A 22,449-nucleotide genomic window follows, 5' to 3' on the forward strand; every position below is an offset into this window, starting at 1 on the left:
AGCACCTAGCAAAGAATGGCAACCTCCAAGTTCCTTGCCTAGAAACACACTTGGCATCACAAAGGCAATTGTGCTATGAAGGGAGCATGTGCAACTACAGTGTTTCTCAGGGAGAATTGAGCCCGCAACGCTCTTACTCCCAACGAGGGAAATCAAGTTTCCCTTCAAGCCTTATTTTGAAAAGGGGCCCACAGAGCTTTGACCCTGATGTTTCCTTCTCTCTTTTGTACCTCCAGGTGCTTTAGAAAGGAGATACTTGAGTTGTTTCCACTTGCAACAATCTAGAGGTTTAACCAAAGAAGTCCTTCACTGCCCATGACTCGGCATCTAGCTGTTGCTAACGCTGCTTTGCTCACAAAGGCTCGAACACAGAGGCCGTCATTCTTGTACTTTTCGTATCCTAGTGCAGACCGCCAGTACTAAGAGGCATGGAATGCTTCCTAGAGCTCAGGAACCACACAGAATAACTCTACATGGATTCTGCTACATGCCAATCTGTGTCAGGATCCAAGAAGAACGTTAGCTTGAGACTGGTGGTCAAACGGGTTCTCCAATTCACTGAAGATGACTGAAGGATGAGCACCTAGCAAAGAATGGCAACCTCCAAGTTTCTTTCTTAGGAACTCACTTGTCATCACAAAGGCAATTGTGCTATGAAGGGAACATGTGCAACTACAGTGTTTCTCAGGGGGAATTCAGCCCGCAACTCTATAAATCCCAATGATGAAACTAAAGTTTCCTTTCAAGCCTTATTTACAAAAGACCCGCAGAGCATTGACCCTGCTGTTTCTTTCTCTATTTTGTACCTCAACGGTGCTTTAGACGGGAGATACTTGAGTTGTTTCAACTTACAACATTCTAGAGGTTTATCACAAGAAGCCTTTCACTTCCCAACACTCGGCATCTAGCTGTTCTCAACGCTGCACTGCTCCGAACCCCAAACACACAAGCCGTCCTCTTGAAAGTTTCTCATCCTAGTGCAGATCCCACAGTACTGAGACCTGTAATGCTTCCTAGAGCTCAAGAACCACACGGAACAACGCTACATGGATTCACTTGCAAGCCAATCTGTGGCATGATAGAAGAGGTAGACTAGCATGAGGCTAGTGTTCAAACGGGTCGCCAAGTCACTGAAGATTACTGAAGGATGAGCACCTAGCAAAGAATGGCAACCTCCAAGTTCCTTGCCTAGAAACACACTTGGCATCACAAAGGCAATTGTGCTATGAAGGGAGCATGTGCAAGTACAGTGTTTCTCAGGGAAAATTGAGCCTGCAACGCTCTTACTCCCAACGAGGGAAATCAAGTTTCCCTTCAAGCCTTATTTTGAAAAGGGGCCCACAGAGCTTTGACCCTGATGTTTCCTTCTCTCTTTTGTACCGCCAGGTGCTTTAGAAAGGAGATACTTGAGTTGTTTCCACTTGCAACAATCTAGAGGTTTAACCAAAGAAGGCCTTCACTGCCCATGACTCGGCATCTAGCTGTTCCCAACGCTGCATTGCTCAGAAAGGCCCAAACACACAGGTCGTCCTACTTGTACTTTTCGCACCCTAGTGCAGGACTGCCAGTACTAAGAGACCCGGAATGCATCCTAGAGCTCAGGAACCACACCGAAGAACGCTCCATGGATTCTGCTGCATGCCAATCTGTGGCAGGATACAAGAGGAACGTTAGCTTGAGGCTAGCTGTCAAACGGGTTCTCCAATTCACTGCTGATGACTGAAGGATGAGCACCTAGCATAGAATGGCAACCTCCAAGTTTCCTGCCTAGAAACTCACTTGTCATCACGTAGGCAATTGTGCTATGAAGGGAGCATGTGCAACTACAGTGTTATTCAGGGAGAATTGAGCCCGCAACTCTCTTACTCCCAATGAGGAAACCGAAGTTCCCCTTCAAGCCTTATATTGAAAAGGGCCCCCCGAGCTTTGACCCTGATGTTTCCTTCTCTCTTTTGTACCTCCAGGTGCTTTAGAAAGGAGATACGTGAGTTGTTTCCACTTGCAACAATCTAGAGGTTTAACCAAAGAAGTCCTTCACTGCCCATGACTCGGCATCTAGCTGTGGCTAACGCTGCTTTGCTCACAAAGGCTCGAACACAGAGGCCGTCATTCTTGTACTTTTCGTATCCTAGTGCAGACCGCCAGTACTAAGAGGCATGGAATGCTTCCTAGAGCTCAGGAACCACACAGAATAACTCTACATGGATTCTGCTACATGCCAATCTGTGTCAGGATCCAAGAAGAACGTTAGCTTGAGACTGGTGGTCAAACGGGTTCTCCAATTCACTGAAGATGACTGAAGGATGAGCACCTAGCAAAGAATGGCAACCTCCAAGTTTCTTTCTTAGGAACTCACTTGTCATCACAAAGGCAATTGTGCTATGAAGGGAACATGTGCAACTACAGTGTTTCTCAGGGGGAATTCAGCCCGCAACTCTATAAATCCCAATGATGAAACTAAACTTTCCTTTCAAGCCTTATTTACAAAAGACCCGCAGAGCATTGACCCTGCTGTTTCTTTCTCTATTTTGTACCTCAACGGTGCTTTAGACGGGAGATACTTGAGTTGTTTCAACTTACAACATTCTAGAGGTTTATCACAAGAAGCCTTTCACTTCCCAACACTCGGCATCTAGCTGTTCTCAACGCTGCACTGCTCCGAACCCCAAACACACAAGCCGTCCTCTTGAAAGTTTCTCATCCTAGTGCAGATCCCACAGTACTGAGACCTGGAATGCTTCCTAGAGCTCAAGAACCACACGGAACAACGCTACATGGATTCACTTGCAAGCCAATCTGTGGCATGATAGAAGAGGTAGACTAGCATGAGGCTAGTGTTCAAACGGGTCGCCAAGTCACTGAAGATTACTGAAGGATGAGCACCTAGCAAAGAATGGCAACCTCCAAGTTCCTTGCCTAGAAACACACTTCGCATCACAAAGGCAATTGTGCTATGAAGGGAGCATGTGCAACTACAGTGTTTCTCAGGGAGAATTGAGCCCGCAACACTCTTACTCCCAACGAGGGAAATCAAGTTTCCCTTCAAGCCTTATTTTGAAAAGGGGCCCACAGAGCTTTGACCCTGATGTTTCCTTCTCTCTTTTGTACCGCCAGGTGCTTTAGAAAGGAGATACTTGAGTTGTTTCCACTTGCAACAATCTAGAGGTTTAACCAAAGAAGGCCTTCACTGCCCATGACTCGGCATCTAGCTGTTCCCAACGCTGCATTGCTCAGAAAGGCCCAAACACACAGGTCGTCCTACTTGTACTTTTCGCACCCTAGTGCAGAACTGCCAGTACTAAGAGACCCGGAATGCATCCTAGAGCTCAGGAACCACACCGAAGAACGCTCCATGGATTCTGCTGCATGCCAATCTGTGGCAGGATACAAGAGGAACGTTAGCTTGAGGCTAGCTGTCAAACGGGTTCTCCAATTCACTGCCGATGACTGAAGGATGAGCACCTAGCAAAGAATGGCAACCTCCAAGTTTCTTGCCTAGAAACTCACTTGTCATCACGTAGGCAATTGTGCTATGAAGGGAGCATGTGCAACTACAGTGTTTCTCGGGGAGAATTGAGCCCACAACTCTCTAAATCCCAAAGAGGAAAATAAAGTTTCCTTTCAAGCCTTATTTTCAAAAGGGTCACAGAGCATTGTCCCTGCAGTTTCCTTCTCCCTTTTGTATCTCAAAGGTGCTTTCGAAGGGAGATACTGAGTTGTTTCAACTTACAACATTCTAGAGGTTTATCAAAAGAAGCCCTTCACTTCCCATGACTCGGCCTCTAGCTGTTCCCAACTCTTCAATGCTCAGAACTCCCCTAACACACAAGCCGTCCTCTTGAAAGTTTCTCATCCTACTGCAGATCCAACAGTACTAAGAGACCGGGAAGGCTTCCTAGAGCTCAGGAACCACACTGAATAACTCGACATGGATTCTGCTGCATGCCAATCTGTGGCAGGATCCACGAAGAACGTTAGCTTGAGGCTAGTGGCCAAACGGGTTCTCCAATTCACTGAAGATTACCGAAGGATGAGCACCTAGCAAAGAATGGCAACCTCCAAGTTTCTTTCCAGGAAACTCACTTGTCATCACGTAGGCAATTGTGCTATGAAGGGAGCATGTGCAACTACAGTGTTATTCAGGGAGAATTGAGCCCGCAACTCTCTTACTCCCAATGAGGAAACCCAAGTTCCCCTTCAAGCCTTATATTGAAAAGGGCCCACAGAGCTTGGACCCTGATGTTTCCTTCTCTCTTTTGTACCTCCAGGTGCTTTAGAAAGGAGATACGTGAGTTGTTTCCACTTGCAACAATCTAGAGGTTTAACCAAAGAAGTCCTTCACTGCCCATGACTCGGCATCTAGCTGTTGCTAACGCTGCTTTGCTCACAAAGGCTCGAACACAGAGGCCGTCATTCTTGTACTTTTCGTATCCTAGTGCAGACCGCCAGTACTAAGAGGCATGGAATGCTTCCTAGAGCTCAGGAACCACACAGAATAACTCTACATGGATTCTGCTACATGCCAATCTGTGTCAGGATCCAAGAAGAACGTTAGCTTGAGACTGGTGGTCAAACGGGTTCTCCAATTCACTGAAGATGACTGAAGGATGAGCACCTAGCAAAGAATGGCAACCTCCAAGTTTCTTTCTTAGGTACTCACTTGTCATCACAAAGGCAATTGTGCTATGAAGGGAACATGTGCAACGACAGTGTTTCTCAGGGGGAATTCAGCCCGCAACTCTATAAATCCCAATGATGAAACTAAAGTTTCCTTTCAAGCCTTATTTACAAAAGACCCGCAGAGCATTGACCCTGCTGTTTCTTTCTCTATTTTGTACCTCAACGGTGCTTTAGACGGGAGATACTTGAGTTGTTTCAACTTACAACATTCTAGAGGTTTATCACAAGAAGCCTTTCACTTCCCAACACTCGGCATCTAGCTGTTCTCAACGCTGCACTGCTCCGAACCCCAAACACACAAGCCGTCCTCTTGAAAGTTTCTCATCCTAGTGCAGATCCGACAGTACTGAGACCTGGAATGCTTCCTAGAGCTCAAGAACCACACGGAACAACGCTACATGGATTCACTTGCAAGCCAATCTGTGGCATGATAGAAGAGGTAGACTAGCATGAGGCTAGTTTTCAAACGGGTTCTCCAATTCACTGAAGATGACTGAAGGATGAGCACCTAGCAAAGAATGGCAACCTCCAAGTTTCTTTCTTAGGTACTCACTTGTCATCACAAAGGCAATTGTGCTATGAAGGGAACATGTGCAACTACAGTGTTTCTCAGGGGGAATTCAGCCCGCAACTCTATAAATCCCAATGATGAAACTAAAGTTTCCTTTCAAGCCTTATTTACAAAGGACCCGCAGAGCATTGACCCTGCTGTTTCTTTCTCTATTTTGTACCTCAACGGTGCTTTACACGGGAGATACTTGAGTTGTTTCAACTTACAACATTCTAGAGGTTTATCACAAGAAGCCTTTCACTTCCCAACACTCGGCATCTAGCTGTTCTCAACGCTGCACTGCTCCGAACCCCAAACACACAAGCCGTCCTCTTGAAAGTTTCTCATCCTAGTGCAGATCCGACAGTACTGAGACCTGGAATGCTTCCTAGAGCTCAAGAACCACACGGAACAACGCTACATGGATTCACTTGCAAGCCAATCTGTGGCATGATAGAAGAGGTAGACTAGCATGAGGCTAGTGTTCAAACGGGTCGCCAAGTCACTGAAGATTACTGAAGGTTGAGCACCTAGCAAAGAATGGCAACCTCCAAGTTCCTTGACTAGAAACACATTTGGCATCACAAAGGCAATTGTGCTATGAAGGGAGCATGTGCAACTACAGTGTTTCTCAGGGAGAATTGAGCCCGCAACGCTCTTACTCCCAACGAGGGAAATAAAGTTTCCCTTCAAGCCTTATTTTGAAAAGGGGCCCACAGAGCTTTGACCCTGATGTTTCCTTCTCTCTTTTGTACAGCCAGGTGCTTTAGAAAGGAGATACTTGAGTTGTTTCCACTTGCAACATTCTAGAGGTTTAAACAAAGAAGTCCTTCACTGCCCATGACTCGGCATCTAGCTGTTGCTAACGCTGCTTTGCTCACAAAGGCTCGAACACAGAGGCCGTCATTCTTGTACTTTTCGTATCCTAGTGCAGACCGCCAGTACTAAGAGGCATGGAATGCTTCCTAGAGCTCAGGAACCACACAGAATAACTCTACATGGATTCTGCTACATGCCAATCTGTGTCAGGATCCAAGAAGAACGTTAGCTTGAGACTGGTGGTCAAACGGGTTCTCCAATTCACTGAAGATGACTGAAGGATGAGCACCTAGCAAAGAATGGCAACCTCCAAGTTTCTTTCTTAGGAACTCACTTGTCATCACAAAGGCAATTGTGCTATGAAGGGAACATGTGCAACTACAGTGTTTCTCAGGGGGAATTCAGCCCGCAACTCTATAAATCCCAATGATGAAACTAAAGTTTCCTTTCAAGCCTTATTTACAAAAGACCCGCAGAGCATTGACCCTGCTGTTTCTTTCTCTATTTTGTACCTCAACGGTGCTTTAGACGGGAGATACTTGAGTTGTTTCAACTTACAACATTCTAGAGGTTTATCACAAGAAGCCTTTCACTTCCCAACACTCGGCATCTAGCTGTTCTCAACGCTGCACTGCTCCGAACCCCAAACACACAAGCCGTCCTCTTGAAAGTTTCTCATCCTAGTGCAGATCGGACAGTACTGAGACCTGGAATGCTTCCTAGAGCTCAAGAACCACACGGAACAACGCTACATGGATTCACTTGCAAGCCAATCTGTGGCATGATAGAAGAGGTAGACTAGCATGAGGCTAGTGTTCAAACGGGTCGCCAAGTCACTGAAGATTACTGAAGGATGAGCACCTAGCAAAGAATGGCAACCTCCAAGTTCCTTGCCTAGAAACACACTTGGCATCACAAAGGCAATTGTGCTATGAAGGGAGCATGTCCAACTACAGTGTTTCTCAGGGAAAATTGAGCCTGCAACGCTCTTACTCCCAACGAGGGAAATAAAGTTTCCCTTCAAGCCTTATTTTGAAAAGGGGCCCACAGAGCTTTGACCCTGATGTTTCCTTCTCTCTTTTGTACCGCCAGGTGCTTTAGAAAGGAGATACTTGAGTTGTTTCCACTTGCAACAATCTAGAGGTTTAACCAAAGAAGGCCTTCACTGCCCATGACTCGGCATCTAGCTGTTCCCAACGCTGCATTGCTCAGAAAGGCCCAAACACACAGGTCGTCCTACTTGTACTTTTCGCACCCTAGTGCAGGACTGCCAGTACTAAGAGACCCGGAATGCATCCTAGAGCTCAGGAACCACACCGAAGAACGCTCCATGGATTCTGCTGCATGCCAATCTGTGGCAGGATACAAGAGGAACGTTAGCTTGAGGCTAGCTGTCAAACGGGTTCTCCAATTCACTGCTGATGACTGAAGGATGAGCACCTAGCATAGAATGGCAACCTCCAAGTTTCCTGCCTAGAAACTCACTTGTCATCACGTAGGCAATTGTGCTATGAAGGGAGCATGTGCAACTACAGTGTTTCTCGGGGAGAATTGAGCCCACAACTCTCTAAATCCCAAAGAGGAAAATAAAGTTTCCTTTCAAGCCTTATTTTCAAAAGGGTCACAGAGCATTGTCCCTGCAGTTTCCTTCTCTCTTTTGTATCTCAAAGGTGCTTTCGAAGGGAGATACTGAGTTGTTTCAACTTACCACATTCTAGAGGTTTATCAAAAGAAGCCCTTCACTTCCCATGACTCGGCCTCTAGCTGTTCCCAACTCTTCAATGCTCAGAACTCCCCTAACACACAAGCCGTCCTCTTGAAAGTTTCTCATCCTACTGCAGATCCAACAGTACTAAGAGACCGGGAAGGCTTCCTAGAGCTCAAGAACCACACTGAATAACTCGACATGGATTCTGCTGCATGCCAATCTGTGGCAGGATCCACGAAGAACGTTAGCTTGAGGCTAGTGGCCAAACGGGTTCTCCAATTCACTGAAGATTACCGAAGGATGAGCACCTAGCAAAGAATGGCAACCTCCAAGTTTCTTTCCAGGAAACTCACTTGTCATCACGTAGGCAATTGTGCTATGAAGGGAGCATGTGCAACTACAGTGTTATTCAGGGAGAATTGAGCCCGCAACTCTCTTACTCCCAATGAGGAAACCCAAGTTCCCCTTCAAGCCTTATATTGAAAAGGGCCCACAGAGCTTGGACCCTGATGTTTCCTTCTCTCTTTTGTACCTCCAGGTGCTTTAGAAAGGAGATACGTGAGTTGTTTCCACTTGCAACAATCTAGAGGTTTAACCAAAGAAGTCCTTCACTGCCCATGACTCGGCATCTAGCTGTTGCTAACGCTGCTTTGCTCACAAAGGCTCGAACACAGAGGCCGTCATTCTTGTACTTTTCGTATCCTAGTGCAGACCGCCAGTACTAAGAGGCATGGAATGCTTCCTAGAGCTCAGGAACCACACAGAATAACTCTACATGGATTCTGCTACATGCCAATCTGTGTCAGGATCCAAGAAGAACGTTAGCTTGAGACTGGTGGTCAAACGGGTTCTCCAATTCACTGAAGATGACTGAAGGATGAGCACCTAGCAAAGAATGGCAACCTCCAAGTTTCTTTCTTAGGAACTCACTTGTCATCACAAAGGCAATTGTGCTATGAAGGGAACATGTGCAACTACAGTGTTTCTCAGGGGGAATTCAGCCCGCAACTCTATAAATCCCAATGATGAAACTAAAGTTTCCTTTCAAGCCTTATTTACAAAAGACCCGCAGAGCATTGACCCTGCTGTTTCTTTCTCTATTTTGTACCTCAACGGTGCTTTAGACGGGAGATACTTGAGTTGTTTCAACTTACAACATTCTAGAGGTTTATCACAAGAAGCCTTTCACTTCCCAACACTCGGCATCTAGCTGTTCTCAACGCTGCACTGCTCCGAACCCCAAACACACAAGCCGTCCTCTTGAAAGTTTCTCATCCTAGTGCAGATCCGACAGTACTGAGACCTGGAATGCTTCCTAGAGCTCAAGAACCACACGGAACAACGCTACATGGATTCACTTGCAAGCCAATCTGTGGCATGATAGAAGAGGTAGACTAGCATGAGGCTAGTGTTCAAACGGGTCGCCAAGTCACTGAAGATTACTGAAGGATGAGCACCTAGCAAAGAATGGCAACCTCCAAGTTCCTTGCCTAGAAACACACTTGGCATCACAAAGGCAATTGTGCTATGAAGGGAGCATGTGCAACTACAGTGTTTCTCAGGGAGAATTGAGCCCGCAACGCTCTTACTCCCAACGAGGGAAATCAAGTTTCCCTTCAAGCCTTATTTTGAAAAGGGGCCCACAGAGCTTTGACCCTGATGTTTCCTTCTCTCTTTTGTACCGCCAGGTGCTTTAGAAAGGAGATACTTGAGTTGTTTCCACTTGCAACAATCTAGAGGTTTAACCAAAGAAGGCCTTCACTGCCCATGACTCGGCATCTAGCTGTTCCCAACGCTGCATTGCTCAGAAAGGCCCAAACACACAGGTCGTCCTACTTGTACTTTTCGCACCCTAGTGCAGAACTGCCAGTACTAAGAGACCCGGAATGCATCCTAGAGCTCAGGAACCACACCGAAGAACGCTCCATGGATTCTGCTGCATGCCAATCTGTGGCAGGATACAAGAGGAACGTTAGCTTGAGGCTAGCTGTCAAACGGGTTCTCCAATTCACTGCCGATGACTGAAGGATGAGCACCTAGCATAGAAATGCAACCTCCAAGTTTCTTGCCTAGAAACTCACTTGTCATCACTTAGGCAATTGTGCTATGAAGGGAGCATGTGCAACTACAGTGTTTCTCGGGGAGAATTGAGCCCACAACTCTCTAAATCCCAAAGAGAAAAATAAAGTTTCCTTTCAAGCCTTATTTTCAAAAGGGTCGCAGAGCATTGTCCCTGCAATTTCCTTCTCTCTTTTGTATCTCAAAGGTGCTTTCGAAGGGAGATACTGAGTTGTTTCAACTTACCACATTCTAGAGGTTTATCAAAAGAAGCCCTTCACTTCCCATGACTCGGCCTCTAGCTGTTCCCAACTCTTCAATGCTCAGAACTCCCCTAACACACAAGCCGTCCTCTTGAAAGTTTCTCATCCTACTGCAGATCCAACAGTACTAAGAGACCGGGAAGGCTTCCTAGAGCTCAAGAACCACACTGAAGAACTCGACATGGATTCTGCTGCATGCCAATCTGTGGCAGGATCCACGAAGAACGTTAGCTTGAGGCTAGTGGCCAAACGGGTTCTCCAATTCACTGAAGATTACCGAAGGATGAGCACCTAGCAAAGAATGGCAACCTCCAAGTTTCTTTCCAGGAAACTCACTTGTCATCACGTAGGCAATTGTGCTATGAAGGGAGCATGTGCAACTACAGTGTTATTCAGGGAGAATTGAGCCCGCAACTCTCTTACTCCCAATGAGGAAACCCAAGTTCCCCTTCAAGCCTTATATTGAAAAGGGCCCACAGAGCTTGGACCCTGATGTTTCCTTCTCTCTTTTGTACCTCCAGGTGCTTTAGAAAGGAGATACGTGAGTTGTTTCCACTTGCAACAATCTAGAGGTTTAACCAAAGAAGTCCTTCACTGCCCATGACTCGGCATCTAGCTGTTGCTAACGCTGCTTTGCTCACAAAGGCTCGAACACAGAGGCCGTCATTCTTGTACTTTTCGTATCCTAGTGCAGACCGCCAGTACTAAGAGGCATGGAATGCTTCCTAGAGCTCAGGAACCACACAGAATAACTCTACATGGATTCTGCTACATGCCAATCTGTGTCAGGATCCAAGAAGAACGTTAGCTTGAGACTGGTGGTCAAACGGGTTCTCCAATTCACTGAAGATTACCGAAGGATGAGCACCTAGCAAAGAATGGCAACCTCCAAGTTTCTTTCCAGGAAACTCACTTGTCATCACGTAGGCAATTGTGCTATGAAGGGAGCATGTGCAACTACAGTGTTTCTCGGGGAGAATTGAGCCCACAACTCTCTAAATCCCAAAGAGGAAAATAAAGTTTCCTTTCAAGCCTTATTTTCAAAAGGGTCGCAGAGCATTGTCCCTGCAATTTCCTTCTCTCTTTTGTATCTCAAAGGTGCTTTCGAAGGGAGATACTGAGTTGTTTCAACTTACAACATTCTAGAGGTTTATCAAAAGAAGCCCTTCACTTCCCATGACTCGGCCTCTAGCTGTTCCCAACTCTTCAATGCTCAGAACTCCCCTAACACACAAGCCGTCCTCTTGAAAGTTTCTCATCCTAGTGCAGATCCAACAGTACTAAGAGACCGGGAAGGCTTCCTAGAGCTCAAGAACCACACTGAATAACTCGACATGGATTCTGCTGCATGCCAATCTGTGGCAGGATCCACGAAGAACGTTAGCTTGAGGCTAGTGGCCAAACGGGTTCTCCAATTCACTGAAGATTACCGAAGGATGAGCACCTAGCAAAGAATGGCAACCTCCAAGTTTCTTTCCAGGAAACTCACTTGTCATCACGTAGGCAATTGTGCTATGAAGGGAGCATGTGCAACTACAGTGTTATTCAGGGAGAATTGAGCCCGCAACTCTCTTACTCCCAATGAGGAAACCCAAGTTCCCCTTCAAGCCTTATATTGAAAAGGGCCCACAGAGCTTGGACCCTGATGTTTCCTTCTCTCTTTTGTACCTCCAGGTGCTTTAGAAAGGAGATACGTGAGTTGTTTCCACTTGCAACAATCTAGAGGTTTAACCAAAGAAGTCCTTCACTGCCCATGACTCGGCATCTAGCTGTTGCTAACGCTGCTTTGCTCACAAAGGCTCGAACACAGAGGCCGTCATTCTTGTACTTTTCGTATCCTAGTGCAGACCGCCAGTACTAAGAGGCATGGAATGCATCCTAGAGCTCAGGAACCACACAGAATAACTCTACATGGATTCTGCTACATGCCAATCTGTGTCAGGATCCAAGAAGAACGTTACCTTGAGACTGGTCGTCAAACGGGTTCTCCAATTCACTGAAGATTACCGAAGGATGAGCACCTAGCAAAGAATGGCAACCTCCAAGTTTCTTTCCAGGAAACTCACTTGTCATCACGTAGGCAATTGTGCTATGAAGGGAGCATGTGCAACTACAGTGTTATTCAGGGAGAATTGAGCCCGCAATTCACTTACTCCCAATGAGGAAACCCAAGTTCCCCTTCAAGCCTTATATTGAAAAGGGCCCACAGAGCTTTGACCCTGATGTTTCCTTCTCTCTTTTGTACCTCCAGGTGCTTTAGAAAGGAGATACGTGAGTTGTTTCCACTTGCAACAATCTAGAGGTTTAACCAAAGAAGTCCTTCACTGCCCATGACTCGGCATCTAGCTGTTGCTAACGCTGCTTTGCTCACAAAGGCTCGAACACTGAGGCCGTCATTCTTGTACTTTTCGTATCCTAGTGCAGACCGCCAGTACTAAGAGGCATGGAATGCTTCCTAGAGCTCAGGAACCACACAGAATAACTCTACATGGATTCTGCTACATGCCAATCTGTGTCAGGATCCAAGAAGAACGTTAGCTTGAGACTGGTGGTCAAACGGGTTCTCCAATTCACTGAAGATGACTGAAGGATGAGCACCTAGCAAAGAATGGCAACCTCCAAGTTTCTTTCTTAGGAACTCACTTGTCATCACAAAGGCAATTGTGCTATGAAGGGAACATGTGCAACTACAGTGTTTCTCAGGGGGAATTCAGCCCGCAACTCTATAAATCCCAATGATGAAACTAAAGTTTCCTTTCAAGCCTTATTTACAAAAGACCCGCAGAGCATTGACCCTGCTGTTTCTTTCTCTATTTTGTACCTCAACGGTGCTTTAGACGGGAGATACTTGAGTTGTTTCAACTTACAACATTCTAGAGGTTTATCACAAGAAGCCTTTCGCTTCCCAACACTCGGCATCTAGCTGTTCTCAACGCTGCACTGCTCTGAACCCCAAACACACAAGTCGTCCTCTTGAAAGTTTCTCATCCTAGTGCAGATCCGACAGTACTGAGACCTGGAATGCTTCCTAGAGCTCAAGAACCACACGGAACAACGCTACATGGATTCACTTGCAAGCCAATCTGTGGCATGATAGAAGAGGTAGACTAGCATGAGGCTAGTGTTCAAACGGGTCGCCAAGTCACTGAAGATTACTGAAGGATGAGCACCTAGCAAAGAATGGCAACCTCCAAGTTCCTTGCCTAGAAACACACATGGCATCACAAAGGCAATTGTGCTATGAAGGGAGCATGTGCAACTACAGTGTTTCTCAGGGAGAATTGAGCCCGCAACGCTCTTACTCCCAACGAGGGATATAAAGTTTCCCTTCAAGCCTTATTTTGAAAAGGGGCCCACAGAGCTTTGACCCTGATGTTTCCTTCTCTCTTTTGTACCGCCAGGTGCTTTAGAAAGGAGATACTTGAGTTGTTTCCACTTGCAACAATCTAGAGGTTTAACCAAAGAAGGCCTTCACTGCCCATGACTCGGCATCTAGCTGTTCCCAACGCTGCATTGCTCAGAAAGGCCCAAACACACAGGTCGTCCTACTTGTACTTTTCGCACCCTAGTGCAGGACTGCCAGTACTAAGAGACCCGGAATGCATCCTAGAGCTCAGGAACCACACCGAAGAACGCTCCATGGATTCTGCTGCATGCCAATCTGTGGCAGGATACAAGAGGAACGTTAGCTTGAGGCTAGCTGTCAAACGGGTTCTCCAATTCACTGACGATGACTGAAGGATGAGCACCTAGCATAGAATGGCAACCTCCAAGTTTCTTGCCTAGAAACTCACTTGTCATCACGTAGGCAATTGTGCTATGAAGGGAGCATGTGCAACTACAGTGTTTCTCGGGGAGAATTGAGCCCACAACTCTCTAAATCCCAAAGAGGAAAATAAAGTTTCCTTTCAAGCCTTATTTTCAAAAGGGTCGCAGAGCATTGTGCCTGCAGTTTCCTTCTCTCTTTTGTATCTCAAAGGTGCTTTCGAAGGGAGATACTGAGTTGTTTCAACTTACCACATTCTAGAGGTTTATCAAAAGAAGCCCTTCACTTCCCATGACTCGGCCTCTAGCTGTTCCCAACTCTTCAATGCTCAGAACTCCCCTAACACACAAGCCGTCCTCTTGAAAGTTTCTCATCCTAGTGCAGATCCAACAGTACTAAGAGACCGGGAAGGCTTCCTAGAGCTCAAGAACCACACTGAATAACTCGACATGGATTCTGCTGCATGCCAATCTGTGGCAGGATCCACGAAGAACGTTAGCTTGAGGCTAGTGGCCAAACGGGTTCTCCAATTCACTGAAGATTACCGAAGGATGAGCACCTAGCAAAGAATGGCAACCTCCAAGTTTCTTTCCAGGAAACTCACTTGTCATCACGTAGGCAATTGTGCTATGAAGGGAGCATGTGCAACTACAGTGTTATTCAGGGAGAATTGAGCCCGCAACTCTCTTACTCCCAATGAGGAAACCCAAGTTCCCCTTCAAGCCTTATATTGAAAAGGGCCCACAGAGCTTTGACCCTGATGTTTCCTTCTCTCTTTTGTACCTCCAGGTGCTTTAGAAAGGAGATACGTGAGTTGTTTCCACTTGCAACAATCTAGAGGTTTAACCAAAGAAGTCCTTCACTGCCCATGACTCGGCATCTAGCTGTGGCTAACGCTGCTTTGCTCACAAAGGCTCGAACACAGAGGCCGTCATTCTTGTACTTTTCGTATCCTAGTGCAGACCGCCAGTACTAAGAGGCATGGAATGCTTCCTAGAGCTCAGGAACCACACAGAATAACTCTACATGGATTCTGCTACATGCCAATCTGTGGCAGGATCCAAGAAGAACGTTAGCTTGAGACTGGTGGTCAAACGGGTTCTCCAATTCCCTGAAGATGACTGAAGGATGAGCACCTAGCAAAGAATGGCAACCTCCAAGTTTCTTTCTTAGGAACTCACTTGTCATCACAAAGGCAATTGTGCTATGAAGGGAACATGTGCAACTACAGTGTTTCTCAGGGGGAATTCAGCCCGCAACTCTATAAATCCCAATGATGAAACTAAACTTTCCTTTCAAGCCTTATTTACAAAAGACCCGCAGAGCATTGACCCTGCTGTTTCTTTCTCTATTTTGTACCTCAACGGTGCTTTAGACGGGAGATACTTGAGTTGTTTCAACTTACAGCATTCTAGATGTTTATCACAAGAAGCCTTTCACTTCCCAACACTCGGCATCTAGCTGTTCTCAACGCTGCACTGCTCCGAACCCCAAACACACAAGCCGTCCTCTTGAAAGTTTCTCATCCTAGTGCAGATCCGACAGTACTGAGACCTGGAATGCTTCCTAGAGCTCAAGAACCACACGGAACAACGCTACATGGATTCACTTGCAAGCCAATCTGTGGCATGATAGAAGAGGTAGACTAGCATGAGGCTAGTGTTCAAACGGGTCGCCAAGTCACTGAAGATTACTGAAGGATGAGCACCTAGCAAAGAATGGCAACCTCCAAGTTCCTTGCCTAGAAACACACTTGGCATCACAAAGGCAATTGTGCTATGAAGGGAGCATGTGCAACTACAGTGTTTCTCAGGGAGAATTGAGCCCGCAACTCTCTTACTCCCAACGAGGGAAATAAAGTTTCCCTTCAAACCTTATTTTGAAAAGGGGCCCACAGAGCTTTGACCCTGATGTTTCCTTCTCTCTTTTGTACCGCCAGGTGCTTTAGAAAGGAGATACTTGGGTTGTTTCCACTTGCAACAATCTAGAGGTTTAACCAAAGAAGGCCTTCACTGCCCATGACTCGGCATCTAGCTGTTCCCAACGCTGCATTGCTCAGAAAGGCCCAAACACACAGGTCGTCCTACTTGTACTTTTCGCACCCTAGTGCAGAACTGCCAGTACTAAGAGACCCGGAATGCATCCTAGAGCTCAGGAACCACACCGAAGAACGCTCCATGGATTCTGCTGCATGCCAATCTGTGGCAGGATACAAGAGGAACGATAGCTTGAGGCTAGCTGTCAAACGGTTTCTCCAATTCACTGACGATGACTGAAGGATGAGCACCTAGCATAGAATGGCAACCTCCAAGTTTCTTGCCTAGAAACTCACTTGTCATCACGTAGGCAATTGTGCTATGAAGGGAGCATGTGCAACTACAGTGTTTCTCGGGGAGAATTGAGCCCGCAACTCTCTTACTCCCAATGAGGAAACCCAAGTTCCCCTTCAAGCCTTATATTGAAAAGGGCCCACAGAGCTTTGACCCTGATGTTTCCTTCTCTCTTTTGTACCTCCAGGTGCTTTAGAAAGGAGATACGTGAGTTGTTTCCACTTGCAACAATCTAGAGGTTTAACCAAAGAAGTCCTTCAATGCCCATGACTCGGCATCTAGCTGTTGCTAACGCTGCTTTGGTCACAAAGGCTCGAACACAGAGGCCGTCATTCTTGTACTTTTCGTATCCTAGTGCAGACCGCCAGTACTAAGAGGCATGGAATGCATCCTAAGGCTCAGGAACCACACAGAATAACTCTACATGGATTCTGCTACATGCCAATCTGTGTCAGGATCCAAGAAGAACGTTAGCTTGAGACTGGTGGTCAAACGGGTTCTCCAATTCACTGAAGATTACCGAAGGATGAGCACCTAGCAAAGAATGGCAACCTCCAAGTTTCTTTCCAGGAAACTCACTTGTCATCACGTAGGCAATTGTGCTATGAAGGGAGCATGTGCAACTACAGTGTTTCTCAGGGAGAATTGAGCCCGCAACTCTCTTACTCCCAATGAGGAAACCCAAGTTCCCCTTCAAGCCTTATATTGAAAAGGGCCCACAGAGCTTTGACCCTGATGTTTCCTTCTCTCTTTTGTACCTCCAGGTGCTTTACAAAGGAGATACGTGAGTTGTTTCCACTTGCAACAATCTAGAGGTTTAACCAAAGAAGTCATTCACTGCCCATGACTCGGCATCTAGCTCTTGCTAACGCTGCTTTGCTCACAAAGGCTCGAACACAGAGGCCGTCATTCTTGTACTTTTCGTATCCTAGTGCAGACCGCCAGTACTAAGAGGCATGGAATGCTTCCTAGAGCTCAGGAACCACACAGAATAACTCTACATGGATTCTGCTACATGCCAATCTGTGTCAGGATCCAAGAAGAACGTTAGCTTGAGACTGGTGGTCAAACGGGTTCTCCAATTCACTGAAGATGACTGAAGGATGAGCACCTAGCAAAGAATGGCAACCTCCAAGTTTCTTTCTTAGGAACTCACTTGTCATCACAAAGGCAATTGTGCTATGAAGGGAACATGTGCAACTACAGTGTTTCTCAGGGGGAATTCAGCCCGCAACTCTATAAATCCCAATGATGAAACTAAAGTTTCCTTTCAAGCCTTATTTACAAAATACCCGCAGAGCATTGACCCTGCTGTTTCTTTCTCTGTTTTGTACCTCAACGGTGCTTTAGACGGGAGATACTTGAGTTGTTTCAACTTACAACATTCTAGAGGTTTATCACAAGAAGCCTTTCACTTCCCAACACTCGGCATCTAGATGTTCTCAACGCTGCACTGCTCTGAACCCCAAACACACAAGCCGTCCTCTTGAAAGTTTCTCATCCTAGTGCAGATCCGACAGTACTGAGACCTGGAATGCTTCCTAGAGCTCAAGAACCACACGGAACAACGCTACATGGATTCACTTGCAAGCCAATCTGTGGCATGATAGAAGAGGTAGACTAGCATGAGGCTAGTGTTCAAACGGGTCGCCAAGTCACTGAAGATTACTGAAGGATGAGCACCTAGCAAAGAATGGCAACCTCCAAGTTCCTTGCCTAGAAACACACTTGGCATCACAAAGGCAATTGGGCTATGAAGGGAGCATGTGCAACTACAGTGTTTCTCAGGGAGAATTGAGCCCGCAACGCTCTTACTCCCAACGAGGGAAATAAAGTTTCCCTTCAAGCCTTATTTTGAAAAGGGGCCCACAGAGCTTTGACCCTGATGTTTCCTTCTCTCTTTTGTACCTCCAGGTGCTTTAGAAAGGAGATACTTGAGTTGTTTCCACTTGCAACAATCTAGAGGTTTAACCAAAGAAGGCCTTCACTGCCCATGACTCGGCATCTAGCTGTTCCCAACGCTGCATTGCTCAGAAAGGCCAAACACACAGGTCGTCCTACTTGTACTTTTGGCACCCTAGTGCAGAACTGCCAGTACTAAGAGACCCGGAATGCATCCTAGAGCTCAGGAACCACACCGAAGAACGCTCCATGGATTCTGCTGCATGCCAATCTGTGGCAGGATACAAGAGGAACGTTAGCTTGAGGCTAGCTGTCCAACGGGTTCTCCAATTCACTGCCGATGACTGAAGGATGAGCACCTAGCATAGAATGGCAACCTCCAAGTTTCTTGCCTAGAAACTCACTTGTCATCACGTAGGCAATTGTGCTATGAAGGGAGCATGTGCAACTACAGTGTTTCTCGGGGAGAATTGAGCCCACAACTCTCTAAATCCCAAAGAGGAAAATAAAGTTTCCTTTCAAGCCTTATTTTCAAAAGGGTCGCAGAGCATTGTCCCTGCAGTTTCCTTCTCTCTTTTGTATCTCAAAGGTGCTTTCGAAGGGAGATACTGAGTTGTTTCAACTTACAACATTCTAGAGGTTTATCAAAAGAAGCCCTTCACTTCCCATGACTCGGCCTCTAGCTGTTCCCAACTCTTCAATGCTCAGAACTCCCCTAACACACAAGCCGTCCTCTTGAAAGTTTCTCATCCTAGTGCAGATCCAACAGTACTAAGAGACCGGGAAGGCTTCCTAGAGCTCAAGAACCACACTGAATAACTCGACATGGATTCTGCTGCATGCCAATCTGTGGCAGGATCCACGAAGAACGTTAGCTTGAGGCTAGTGGCCAAACGGGTTCTCCAATTCACTGAAGATTACCGAAGGATGAGCACCTAGCAAAGAATGGCAACCTCCAAGTTTCTTTCCAGGAAACTCACTTGTCATCACGTAGGCAATTGTGCTATGAAGGGAGCATGTGCAACTACAGTGTTATTCAGGGAGAATTGAGCCCGCAACTCTCTTACTCCCAATGAGGAAACCCAAGTTCCCCTTCAAGCCTTATATTGAAAAGGGCCCACAGAGCTTTGACCCTGATGTTTCCTTCTCTCTTTTGTACCTCCAGGTGCTTTAGAAAGGAGATACGTGAGTTGTTTCCACTTGCAACAATCTAGAGGTTTAACCAAAGAAGTCCTTCACTGCCCATGACTCGGCATCTAGCTGTTGCTAACGCTGCTTTGCTCACAAAGGCTCGAACACAGAGGCCGTCATTCTTGTACTTTTCGTATCCTAGTGCAGACCGCCAGTACTAAGAGGCATGGAATGCATCCTAGAGCTCAGGAACCACACAGAATAACTCTACATGGATTCTGCTACATGCTAATCTGTGTCAGGATCCAAGAAGAACGTTAGCTTGAGACTGGTGGTCAAACGGGTTCTCCAATTCACTGAAGATTACCGAAGGATGAGCACCTAGCAAAGAATGGCAACCTCCAAGTTTCTTTCCAGGAAACTCACTTGTCATCACAAAGGCAATTGTGCTATGAAGGGAGCATGTGCAACTACAGTGTTATTCAGGGAGAATTGAGCCCGCAACTCTCTTACTCCCAATGAGGAAACCCAAGTTCCCCTTCAAGCCTTATATTGAAAAGGGCCCACAGAGCTTTGACCCTGATGTTTCCTTCTCTCTTTTGTACCTCCAGGTACTTTAGAAAGGAGATACGTGAGTTGTTTCCACTTGCAACAATCTAGAGGTTTAACCAAAGAAGTCCTTCACTGCCCATGACTCGGGATCTAGCTGTTGCTAACGCTGCTTTGCTCACAAAGGCTCGAACACAGAGGCCGTCATTCTTGTACTTTTCGTATCCTAGTGCAGACCGCCAGTACTAAGAGGCATGGAATGCTTCCTAGAGCTCAGGAACCACACAGAATAACTCTACATGGATTCTGCTACATGCCAATCTGTGTCAGGATCCAAGAAGAACGTTAGCTTGAGACTGGTGGTCAAACGGGTTCTCCAATTCACTGAAGATGACTGAAGGATGAGCACCTAGCAAAGAATGGCAACCTCCAAGTTTCTTTCTTAGGAACTCACTTGTCATCACAAAGGCAATTGTGCTATGAAGGGAACATGTGCAACTACAGTGTTTCTCAGGGGGAATTCAGCCCGCAACTCTATAAATCCCAATGATGAAACTAAAGTTTCCTTTCAAGCCTTATTTACAAAAGACCCGCAGAGCATTGACCCTGCTGTTTCTTTCTCTATTTTGTACCTCAACAGTGCTTTAGATGGGAGATACTTGAGTTGTTTCAACTTACAACATTCTAGCGGTTTATCACAAGAAGCCTTTCACTTCCCAACACTCGGCATCTAGCTGTTCTCAACGCTGCACTGCTCCGAACCCCAAACACACAAGCCGTCCTCTTGAAAGTTTCTCATCCTAGTGCAGATCCGACAGTACTGAGACCTGGAATGCTTCCTAGAGCTCAAGAACCACACGGAACAACGCTACATGGATTCACTTGCAAGCCAATCTGTGGCATGATAGAAGAGGTAGACTAGCATGAGGCTAGTGTTCAAACGGGTCGCCAAGTCACTGAAGATTACTGAAGGATGAGCACCTAGCAAAGAATGGCAACCTCCAAGTTCCTTGCCTAGAAACACACTTGGCATCACAAAGGCAATTGTGCTATGAAGGGAGCATGTGCAACTACAGTGTTTCTCGGGGAGAATTGAGCCCACAACTCTCTAAATCCCAAAGAGGAAAATAAAGTTTCCTTTCAAGCCTTATTTTCAAAAGGGTCGCAGAGCATTGTGCCTGCAGTTTCCTTCTCTCTTTTGTATCTCAAAGGTGCTTTCGAAGGGAGATACTGAGTTGTTTCAACTTACAACATTCTAGAGGTTTATCAAATGAAGCCCTTCACTTCCCATGACTCGGCCTCTAGCTGTTCCCAACTCTTCAATGCTCAGAACTCCCCTAACACACAAGCCGTCCTCTTGAAAGTTTCTCATCCTAGTGCAGATACAACAGTATTAAGAGACCGGGAAGGCTTCCTAGAGCTCAAGAACCACACTGAAGAACTCGACATGGATTCTGCTGCATGCCAATCTGTGGCAGGATCCACGAAGAACGTTAGCTTGAGGCTAGTGGCCAAACGGGTTCTCCAATTCACTGAAGATTACCGAAGGATGAGCACCTAGCAAAGAATGGCAACCTCCAAGTTTCTTTCCAGGAAACTCACTTGTCATCACGTAGGCAATTGTGCTATGAAGGGAGCATGTGCAACTACAGTGTTATTCAGGGAGAATTGAGCCCGCAACTCTCTTACTCCCAATGAGGAAACCCAAGTTCCCCTTCAAGCCTTATATTGAAAAGGGCCCACAGAGCTTTGACCCTGATGTTTCCTTCTCTCTTTTGTACCTCCAGGTGCTTTAGAAAGGAGATACGTGAGTTGTTTCCACTTGCAACAATCTAGAGGTTTAACCAAAGAAGTCCTTCACTGCCCATGACTCGGCATCTAGCTGTTGCTAACGCTGCTTTGCTCACAAAGGCTCAAACACAGAGGCCGTCATTCTTGTACTTTTCGTATCCTAGTGCAGGCCGCCAGTACTAAGAGGCATGGAATGCTTCCTAGAGCTCAGGAACCACACAGAATAACTCTACATGGATTCTGCTACATGCCAATCTGTGTCAGGATCCAAGAAGAACGTTAGCTTGAGACTGGTGGTCAAACGGGTTCTCCAATTCACTGAAGATGACTGAAGGATGAGCACCTAGCAAAGAATGGCAACCTCCAAGTTTCTTTCTTAGGAACTCACTTGTCATCACAAAGGCAATTGTGCTATGAAGGGAACATGTGCAACTACAGTGTTTCTCAGGGGGAATTCAGCCCGCAACTCTATAAATCCCAATGATGAAACTAAAGTTTCCTTTCAAGCCTTATTTACAAAAGACCCGCAGAGCATTGACCCTGCTGTTTCTTTCTCTATTTTGTACCTCAACGGTGCTTTAGACGGGAGATACTTGAGTTGTTTCAACTTACAACATTCTAGAGGTTTATCACAAGAAGCCTTTCACTTCCCAACACTCGGCATCTAGCTGTTCTCAACGCTGCACTGCTCTGAACCCCAAACACACAAGCCGTCCTCTTGAAAGTTTCTCATCCTAGTGCAGATCCGACAGTACTGAGACCTGGAATGCTTCCTAGAGCTCAAGAACCACACGGAACAACGCTACATGGATTCACTTGCAAGCCAATCTGTGGCATGATAGAAGAGGTAGACTAGCATGAGGCTAGTGTTCAAACGGGTCGCCAAGTCACTGAAGATTACT

The sequence above is a fragment of the Eubalaena glacialis genome, chromosome 7 (assembly GCF_028564815.1).
Source record: "Eubalaena glacialis isolate mEubGla1 chromosome 7, mEubGla1.1.hap2.+ XY, whole genome shotgun sequence".
Lineage (NCBI taxonomy): Eukaryota > Metazoa > Chordata > Mammalia > Artiodactyla > Balaenidae > Eubalaena > Eubalaena glacialis.